The 10197-nt window shown below is 44.2% G+C and overlaps 1 long non-coding RNA gene across 1 annotated transcript; it reads left to right on the plus strand.

The window, feature by feature from the left end:
* Positions 1–3333: 3333 nt before the first annotated feature.
* Positions 3334–3913, plus strand: LOC116041419. The gene is made up of 2 exons (XR_004102944.2): positions 3334–3599; positions 3639–3913. It is a non-coding gene; the product is annotated as an uncharacterized LOC116041419 (long non-coding RNA).
* Positions 3914–10197: the final 6284 nt, after the last annotated feature.

Genomic DNA, 10197 nt, shown 5'->3' on the forward strand with positions numbered 1-10197 from the left:
GGGCACCAAAGAAATAACACACACAAACGTCCCTGGCCCCGTAAAACTAAGTTCCAGGTCTGGTAGTGGAAATGGGCCTATTAAAAAAAAGCTAGGGAACTGAGGACAGTGGAAACTCGGGAACTGAGAACAGCGTTGCTCAGGGAATCGGATTGCTGGCAGCAAGGCTCGGGGACCGGGCTGCGGGCAGTGACAAATACGGAAACCCCTCAAGAGGTCGAGAACGACGTCGAGAACTCTCTGGAGGCCGGGCAGGCCGATTCCCTCGGGAGGGCGGACAGGACTGCAAAGACTGTCAGGAGGTCGAGCAGGACGGCGAAGACTCTCTGGAGGCCAGGCACAAAGGCGATACCCCTCTGGCAGCCGAGCACGAAGGCGGGAACCCACTGGCGGCCGAGCACGAAGGCGGGAACCCTCAGGATGCTGAGCAGGACAGCAACGGCAAAGACCCTCAAAAGCCCGGCGGCGAAGGTGAGACCCCTCTGGAGCGAAGGCTGAACTACTGAGGGCCGGGCAGGTGAAGGGTCAGCTTGGCAGGAACCAGGCGACGGGTCAGTGGGGGTGAAGACAGGCGACGGTCAGCGGGGCAGAAGACAGGCGACGGGTCAGCGGGGCAGAAGACAGGCGACGGGTCAGCTGGACTGGAGTCCACCAACAAGGCAACAGGATCAGGAGTTGGCCAGTCCGCTGACAGGGTAACTGGAACCGTGACAGGAAACAAGTCAACAGGATCAGGAGTCGGCCGGACGTTGACAAAACACGGGGGGGCAGGAGTCGGTTGGACTACCGACAAAACACGGGGGGCAGGAGTCGGCACAGTCTCTGGGACACCGGGAAACGGCTCAGTCTCTGGGGCGCCGGGGGACGGCACAGTCTCTGAGGTGCTGGCACCGGCCAAGTCTCTAGAATGCCAGAAGCCGGCAAAATCTCTGGGGCGCTGAACAATGACACAGTTTCTGAAGTGCCGGACAACGGCATAGTCTCTGAGGTGCCAGGCAACGGCAAAGTCTCTGAAGTGCTGGACAACAGCACAGTCCCTGAAGCGTCGAGCTCCAGTGCAGTCTCTGACACAACGGTCAACAAAGGCTCTGGGAGGACGGTAATTGAAGACTCTGGGAGAGCTGTCATCGAAGACTCTGGATGGCTGGACGTCAGCTGAGACTCTGGATGGCTGGTCCGCTCTGGAACGTTGGTCAGCTCTGGAACTCTGGTCAGCCTTGGAACACTGGACAACTGAGGCTCTGGAACACTGGTCAGCTCTGGAACACTGGTCAGCTCTGGAACACTGGACAACTCTGGAACGCTGGTCAGCTCTGGAACACTGGACAACTCTGGAACGCTGGTCAGCTCTTGTACTCTAGTCAGCTCTGGAACACTGGACAACTGAGGCTCTGGAACACTGGTCAGCTCGGACTCTGGAAAGCTGCAGGTCAGCTCGGACTCTGGAAAGCTGCAGGTCAGCTCGGACTCTGGAAAGCTGCAGGTCAGCTCGGACTCTGGAAACCTGCACGTCAGCTGGGACTCTGGAAAGCTACACGTCAGCTGGGACTCTGGAAGACAAACAGGCTTGGAGACAGGAAGGCTGGTTGGCTGCTGAAACTCTGGAAGGCTGAGCCGCTGATGCTCAGGAGGACTGGTTCGTTGAGGCTCTGGAGGACAGACAGGCTTGGAGACAGGGAGACAAATTCCTGCTAGGTAGCCAGCCAGCGAGCCTCCATGAGGTGCCTAGCAAAGGCGGGGTCCTCCTCATGAACATCACAAAAAAAAAAAAAAAATCACAAGACTCTCACTTAACGAGTCAAGAGGGTGAAAAAGTGACACAAACTCCATAACTGCTGGGTCCATTCTGGTTGGTGGATACTGTCAGGGTGCAGGCTTGGACCCAAATGCAGGAAGGCGAGGAGAGTTCAGCAGTTTGAAATAATAGTGATTTAATAAGAACACAAGGAGACTTACAAACTTAAGAAGTAAGAAGAGCAGGTGAGTAAATTAGTGATGGGACGTTTGACACCGAGGCACTGAAGCTTGTATCACTCCCGCAAAGCACACTGGTTCGAAGCAGTGTTGGAGCTTGTATCGAATTGAAATAAGCACGTGACTGATGACGTCTGAAGCTTTGAACGTCACTGAAACTGGATTCATGGATTCATGTCGCTGCGTGCTTACCAACGGCCCGTTAGAATTCACTGGAACATCGCGGGGTTTATGAGTGTGGCTTGCAATTTATTAGATTAGCCTTTTAATGGAAATTAGCCTACTTACATACACCTGTATAATATTTAATATTTATACATAATTCTACGTAGCGGTAGAAGATGGAATTGTTGCTGCAGTTTATTGAATCCATATTTAGCCTAATTAAACATACTTAATTTCAAATCCTGATCACAGTAATTTATATTATGTTATATTCAAACATAGGCTTTATATTTTTAATTCAGTCATGTCATGTTCATGTCATTTAATTCAAGTTCAGTCAAAATGTACATACAACTGTTCACTTAACTTGCTTGTTCCAAGCCATGCTTCCTGCAAGGAATCGTTTCCCAAATGGGAGTGATCGCCTCCACCATGACCCCTGCAGAAAGAATGTGCACTCTAGTTTTAGATGAGATGGCCATAAAGAGGCAATTTGACTACGACAAGAGAAATGATGCCATTTATGGCGTATCTCCCTCAGGTCATGCTGCAAAACAAGCAATGGTCATCATGGTTAGGGGCATTTTGGGGAAGTGGAAACAGGCGAGCCAACAACAAAAAATTTTGTTTTTAAGACCAACAACATTTATTTATTTTTTGCTGTGTATATTAAAAACATTTACCAAAAACTTCGTCCTTCAACAGGCCATGGGTTATTTCTTCTCCTCCAGTTCCATGCCAGCCATGGAAATTTCCAGCATCATTAGGGATGCCATTCGGAACCTAGAATATATAGGGCTGACAGTATGTACTGTACAGACTTTTAAACAGCAACATTAACTGTTATGGTGAGACACAGAACGGACCCAAATGCAATGTTCCACAAAATCACAAAAGGAAAGGAAGGAGGTGTGGGGAGGAGGATGCCAAAAACAGGAGCGAGGACACGAGGGCTGGGGAAGTATGACGAAGGCTGGAATAGGATGGTGAGGGACTTGAGGGCTGGAGTAGAATGGCGAGGGCTGGGATAGAATGGCGAGGGACCTGAGAGCTGGAGTAAGATGTTGAGGGCTGGGACAGGATGGTGAGGGATGAGAGGGCTGAGGTAGGATGGCGAGGGCTGGGATAGGATGGTGAGGGACCTGAGAGCTGGAGTAGGATGTTGAGGGCTGGGACAGGATGGTGAGGGATAAGAGGGCTGAGGTAGGGTGACGAGGGCTGGGATAGCATGACGAGGGAGCACGGGGAAACCGGGGCCGAGGGAACCGAGGAGGAGACACTGAAGTCCGGGGAACAGAGAGAGTCCAAGAGAGGAAGGCAGGAAGCGGGAGGTGAGGCAGGATGAAGCAGGGAAGAGTCCAAGAGGGGGAGGCTGGAAGCGGGAGCAGAGGCAGGATGAAGCGGAGAGCCGTGAGGAGGGAACCGAGTGGTGAAGCCAGTTGACTGGGGATGAGAGCGAGGTATGGAGAAGATGGCTGCAGGGGAGAGACACAAGAGAGGTAAGAACAGGTACAGGACAATGACAGGTAAGTCTACAAATATTCAAAGAGAGAGCTTGTGGAGAGTGTCACCAGTGTGGCGGAGAAAACGATCCATACTGAGCTTGATTGTAGATGGCTGGCAGGTGTGCGTGGCGGAAGAGCAGTGATGGTGGAATGATGAACAGGTGTGCGTAGTTAGCTGGCAGCAGTAGGAAGGAGGGGAAGGGGAAAACACCAGAGACACAGAAAAAGGCAGGGCCAACGTGGAAAACACACAAAAAGGAACTAGAAAACTGGAAAGAAAAACCCCAACCACAACAATTAACAATGTACAATTACACTCAAACCATGTATTGACACAATGTATTAACCTATTTCCAAGGTGCAGGCAGTAATATGTGACCAGGCAACGACTAACGTCAAAGCTTTGCACCTACTTGGGGCCACCCTGGACACTCTGGGTGGCGAGGATTGCCACTACATTCTGGTGGGGGTTTCAGAGGGCTCCACTGCATTCTGGCGGGGGTTTCAGAGGGCTCCTGTGGTGTTCGATGTCCCTCACCTACTGAAGTCCATTAGGAACAACTTCTTTAAGTATGGCCTAAAGGTAAGCACAGTAAACACAGCAAATACATGTGTAATGATTTGTCTATGAAGTGGTTTCATGAAGATGAATGGCATGATTAAGATACAACATTATCACAATGATTCTCATACCAGCTCATATTTATTTACATCCTTAGATGTTCTTTGGCACCCGAGGCCTGTACTACGAAGCAAGATTTGGCGTTAACAAGCTAACTTCAGGTTCAACCCAGGGTTTTCTGTATCACGAAGGTGGATCACTTGTTACCGGGTTCAATCACCGTGGTAACTTATGCTGAACGCCTAACCTGGTCGTGAGCAGGTTCAGTTGGAGATCAGAGATCAACCGGTGTAAAAGCACCGCCTACTGACCAATCAATACTCAATTGATAACAGCGTCACCGTTCTTAGAAGATCAGGCGGAGCTCAGTGCGCAGAGAGAGAGAGGGAGAGAGGGAGAGGGGGAGAAAGGGGTGCGCACATAAAAGTTAAAACATTTAGAGACCGACAACCCCGTAAGCATTCCCTGATGTGTATATTTATGAAATACATAGATTGTAATGGGAGGGAATTACATATCGGCTAGGCTTCTTGAGCCGTGTGTTGCCAATGCACACATCAGTTTGAATTATGTTTTTATATATTTTATTTGCTCTCACGATGGCTTCCCACTGCCAGGGTTGCAACTGAAATAAAAGGCTAAAGCAACGGCAGTGTATGGAAAGAGCACAAGTGTAATTATGGTCAGATCTTGGTCCTGACTGATGGGGAAGTGATATTGATGAGCGTTGTGATTTATACATCTACAGCGTCGGCTATTTTTTTGCCTGCTTTCCTCCAATTTTAGGAAGTAGCGACTGTATTGCGTTTTGCCTGTAAAACCGTGTCTGTGTTCTTCATATTTATGTAGAATTATAATTTCCTCTTCTTATGTAAAATATGTGGCTCTGGTAGATGTTTGTGATTGGTCGTGCTGTGTAAACACCGCCTCTTTTATGTGAATGCGCGCACCGCTGGATTGGGAAACCCTGGGTTGATTGAACTAGTTGTTAACCACCGTCGTGACACAGCTTATGCGGGACCGCGGTTGTTAGGGTTAGTGAAGCCGGATAACTGAAAGAAATCCAGGACATGTTGATCTTGATTCGTAGTACAGGGGCCTGTTTCACAAAAGCAGAATATATAAATCCAGGATAACTGATAAAGCGAGGCTTGACCTAGTCTAATCTGTGCATCCTGGCTTGGTGCGTTTCACGAAGGCCAAGCCAGGCTGAGGAGGAGCGACTAGGTTGAGCCAGGCTGAAGTAATTCAGATAGATGCGCGTCCACGGCTTTCCTCAAAAGACCGCGAGGTCGATCACAGATTTACTGATGCCAAAATGGAGAATACGCATTGTACATACTTTATACAGAGTGAGCAGCAGCTTCTTGTGGAAGTATGATGACGTGAAACACATTATTTGTATAAAAAGAAAAAAAACACGGCGCTGTAATGAAACAGAGAAAGCGTAGCAGACGATCACGGACCGACTGAATGACTGAAACGTAAGCAGCCTAAACATATACATTAACTGACCACTGCTCTGAATTGAAACCGTCATAATCATACCATTCAAGGATTAGGCTACTAATCATTTGCACAAATTAACAGTTGTACTCTTTGCCTTAAAAGTAAGCAGAAGATAATGTTACTCGGGAACTATTACTTAGGAAATTTACCACGAAGATCAATTTTCTACAATGCTCGAATATGATGCATAAATATCTTTCGCTCTGTTCCTCCCTCTCTCTCATGGGCTAAAATATAAATTTCCTAAGTCATATTAACTTCCACTGCTCGCATTTAATGCAAAGTGTACAACTGTTCGTTTTTGCAGATGACAGGGACTCAGTGAATGGTTTCAGTTAAGAGCAGTAGTTCATACATGTATATTTTTAGACTATCATTCAGTCTGTCCACTATTATCTGCCACACTTTTTCTCGCGTTTTTTTTATTTTTTTTTTATAGAGGATGAGTTTCCTTCTCTACATATTATATTCCTTGCTCCCTTGTGGACATAGAAAATGAAGACACTGAAGAAATTGGACTCTAAAATCTAGAAACTATAAAGATAATTAAGTGATAAATTCCATTCACACTGTAAACATGAATGGAACAGAGTATATTCATCAGTTATCTCCCCCACCAGCTAAATATAAGGTCAAAAACCATTGAGGTGTCCTCTCCCTGTTGTTACATGAATGTACAGTAGCCTACATCACTAGATAGTTACTGGTCCAGTGAACTAAGACTATAATTTGGGAGGACTGTACAATTAGGATATGTTCTTTAAATTGTACAATCCTCCCAAATTATAGTCTCATTTTACTGGACAACACAATTTGTGTGCTAAGAATGCCAAATACAATGCACATGGAAGTGGAACAAACATGATCCTTATTGTTAAAGAATTAAAAAAAAATGAATAAACTAAAATAATTCAAGGTGCATTGGTCAACTATAGAAATGTACAGCGTTGTATGTATTGCCCTTAGTAACAGACTTCATTTAAAACACATTTGAAATTTTATCAGCCTTTTCTAATTATCTCAACAACTGCCATAATATATTCATCAAACTTCTAACAACAATATGAACAGCAGTCTTCATACAGCAATATAACAGTAACGATGACTGTCACATGAATAATTATTAAAAAAAATTATGGTACTTAAAGGAACAGCAATATGCACCTGTTGTATTTTAATCCAGGCTGATAACAATAGGGTAAAACCACTGCTGGGTGATCAGAAAAGGCTCCAGGATTAAATAAATCCTGGCTGTTAGCCTGGTCAGGAGCAGGCTAGCTGCACAGAATAAATCTCCATGGTGATTTATGTGCCTCCACTTTCGTGAAACCGAGTCAAGGCTTAAATCATCCAGGATAACTGATAAATCCCAGCTTAATCCCTTATCTTGGTTTTGTGAAACAGGCCCCAGGCCTCATATCTATAACTTCTATGAGCTCAACAAGCTCCACACTGTTTGCATGGCGCCGAGGCTCACTGAGAGGAACACATCTTTGCCTGCATTTTCAAAATTGCGTGTTAGTTTGGCACAGGTCTTTAGCCACACTATTTCTGCAGGTATATTTCATGTGCATTATTCATCTTTACAATGACTAGTAGCAGAATTTGAAGATTCTAATGTAATACTGACCTCTTTAACAGTATTTGTTGCTACCCCCCTTAATTTACAGACAGTTTTAACTGTTCTTATTTTAACATAAATAACAATAAAAATGACAAAGTATTTTTAATAGAACTTTTATTGTAAAAAGAACCTCATTAGAACATTAACATCTACATGTGTGTGTGGGTGTGTGTGTTTCTGTGTGTGCGTGCATGCATGTGTGTGTGTGTGTGTGTGTGTGAACATTGGTGGTTCATATGCACAAGTGGCAAAATGACAACATGAACTGTGTTTGTGTGTGTGTGTGTGTGTGTGTGTGTGTGTGTGTGTGTGTGTGTGTGTGTGTGTGTGTGCGTGCATGCATGTTTGTGCGAACATTGGTGGTTCACATGCACAAGTGGCCACATGAACACCCGCTGCCTCAAAAAGGCCAAAACCATCCTACAGGACTCATTACACCCCGGTCACACACTGTTCAAACTACTGCCGTCAGGCAGGAGATACAGGTCAATGACAACAAGAACAAACAGACTTCAAAACAGCTTTTATCCAACAGCCATAAGTGCATTGAACAATGTTGCTAAAGTTGCTGCTAAAGTATAGTTCCCACCACTGATCTATGTCAATAGAGCGATGTGCAATTTTTTTAAACATGGATGCCTGTATGGGTGTGTCTCCTATGTGTTTTTAGCATTAATATGTATGCAGTAGTAGCATTCTTTATTTATGTATTTATTTAGGCATGTTTTACCTCGTAGATGTTTGGCACTTGACAAGGTCTGCACTTTATTTCGTTGTATCTGTTACAATGACAATAAAGATATTCTGATTCTGATACTCTTTCCCATTCATTTCCCATGGCGGTCATTTTTGACCGTAAACAAAAAAAGTCTGACTAAGTTGAATAAATCACTCAAAATTCAAAGAATTAGTCACAATGAATTGTATGTGTTCAAATGGCTTTTGTGAAGGATATCATAATGTATTGTGGTAATCTGATGAAAAATGCCATATTTATGGTACTGGCAATGTGTAAATCGGTCATTTTTGACCGGAACAGTGTTAGAAAGTTAAGTTATCACATCTGTTGTGACCCAGGCATTTCAGCAATGGTGTCATTGAAGAGGCTGCCAGCAGAGGCAAAAGACACGGCAGAATTGAACACTCAGATTCTCGCCTATCCTGGTCCAACCGGTACCGACACGAATAACAGGTGAGAGAATTCCCTATTGCTTGCTATAGCTGAAAATTCTCATATTCGGCCCTCTCTCTAAAGTTAAAGTTGGACCTGGGTAAGTGATTCATCTGACCATTTCAAATTTAGCTACACATTTTGTGGATGATATTGCAATGAGGATACCTCTTCCACTGTGACCAGGTTTCTATTTGTTTGCTGTGTCTTGATTTACATGCGGTGCTGTTTGTCTATTTTCCTTGTTCCTGTCTGTTGGTTCACTGATCTGTTGTTTGAAGTATGAGAGTTCTTTGTTTTCTATATGCTGATGGTGTGACTTATGGTGTTTTGGTTTGTCTTGATTTGTTTTTTGTACGTGTGACGTTCTGTTGTTTTGGGGTTTTATGCTCGCGTTGATTACATACTGTATGCGGAGCTCACTGCTCTGATGAGAGGCTGCAGACTCTCTGTATCGGCTCAGTATATCTCCGTTCGATTTCTCTACTTTTCCTCATCCTTGACTTCCAACTACGTTTTCTGATGCGGTGTTGATGCGGAGTGTGCTGGTGTGTGTCATTTCAATAAACTCTCTCCTTGCTCTTGAGACATAAAAGTGGTATGGGTGAAATTGTGTAAGTGTAAATCCTATAAACACCATAGTGCCAATTTACTTACTACCATTCTTTCACTTATACCCTTTAAAGTTATTTAACTGATATAAGGTGTCCTTCCCACATAAGACACCATAGTTAACGCTAAGGTTAAACATTCAATAAGGTGTTTTAATAACCACAATTGACAAAATAAACCCATATCACTTCCTCAAGACTGGTCGCTGATTTTGGTGCTTTTGTTGTGATGATCTGCTCTAGCAGACCGCTTGTGTCTCTCTGGATTGTAACTATTTTTTGGTTGTGTTGAAGAACTACTTTTTGTAGGGAATTGTTTATTACTGAGCACAGTGGACAGTCTCCTGTATGTTCTGACTTGCACAACAGCTGGTGACTGAAGTGGCTCAAATTTCACACTGACCTAGAAACGGGGTGTGGTCTGCGCTGCTGCGGGGAGGTGTCTACTGACTCTCTGCACTGCTTCCACACACACATTTTTTCTCTAAGGAGCCTGGCTAATAACTTTATTGTTAGTAACACACAGTACACACACACATTTTATTACTTGCATTTCTTTCTAAGCAACCTTACAAGCAACATTTTTTCCTGTATCATTGTACTATTCACAACATTTATTACGGGCTAGACTCTGTCTCAGCTGTATTGATGCTTTGCCTAGCTTTGAAACTTCTATTTTACATACACCTACGACTCCTTGCTGTTCACATATATATATATATATATATATATATATATATATATATTAGAGATGCACCGATTACAACTTTCTAGGCCGATTCCGATTTTCTTTGAGTTAGGCCAGCCGATACCGATTTTAGCCAATTCCGATTTCATTTTTTCTAACCACTTTACAGCACACACAAATATTTATTTTCTATCTTTTCTTTAATAGAACATTTTGCACAGAACATAGAACATTTTTTGAACAGATAATGGATCACTATAAAATAGAACTATATAAATTACTCCTGGTGTGGGACATTCACACACATCTAAAGTGCAATGTTAGAACC

The sequence above is a fragment of the Sander lucioperca genome, chromosome 14 (genome assembly GCF_008315115.2).
Source record: "Sander lucioperca isolate FBNREF2018 chromosome 14, SLUC_FBN_1.2, whole genome shotgun sequence".
Lineage (NCBI taxonomy): Eukaryota > Metazoa > Chordata > Actinopteri > Perciformes > Percidae > Sander > Sander lucioperca.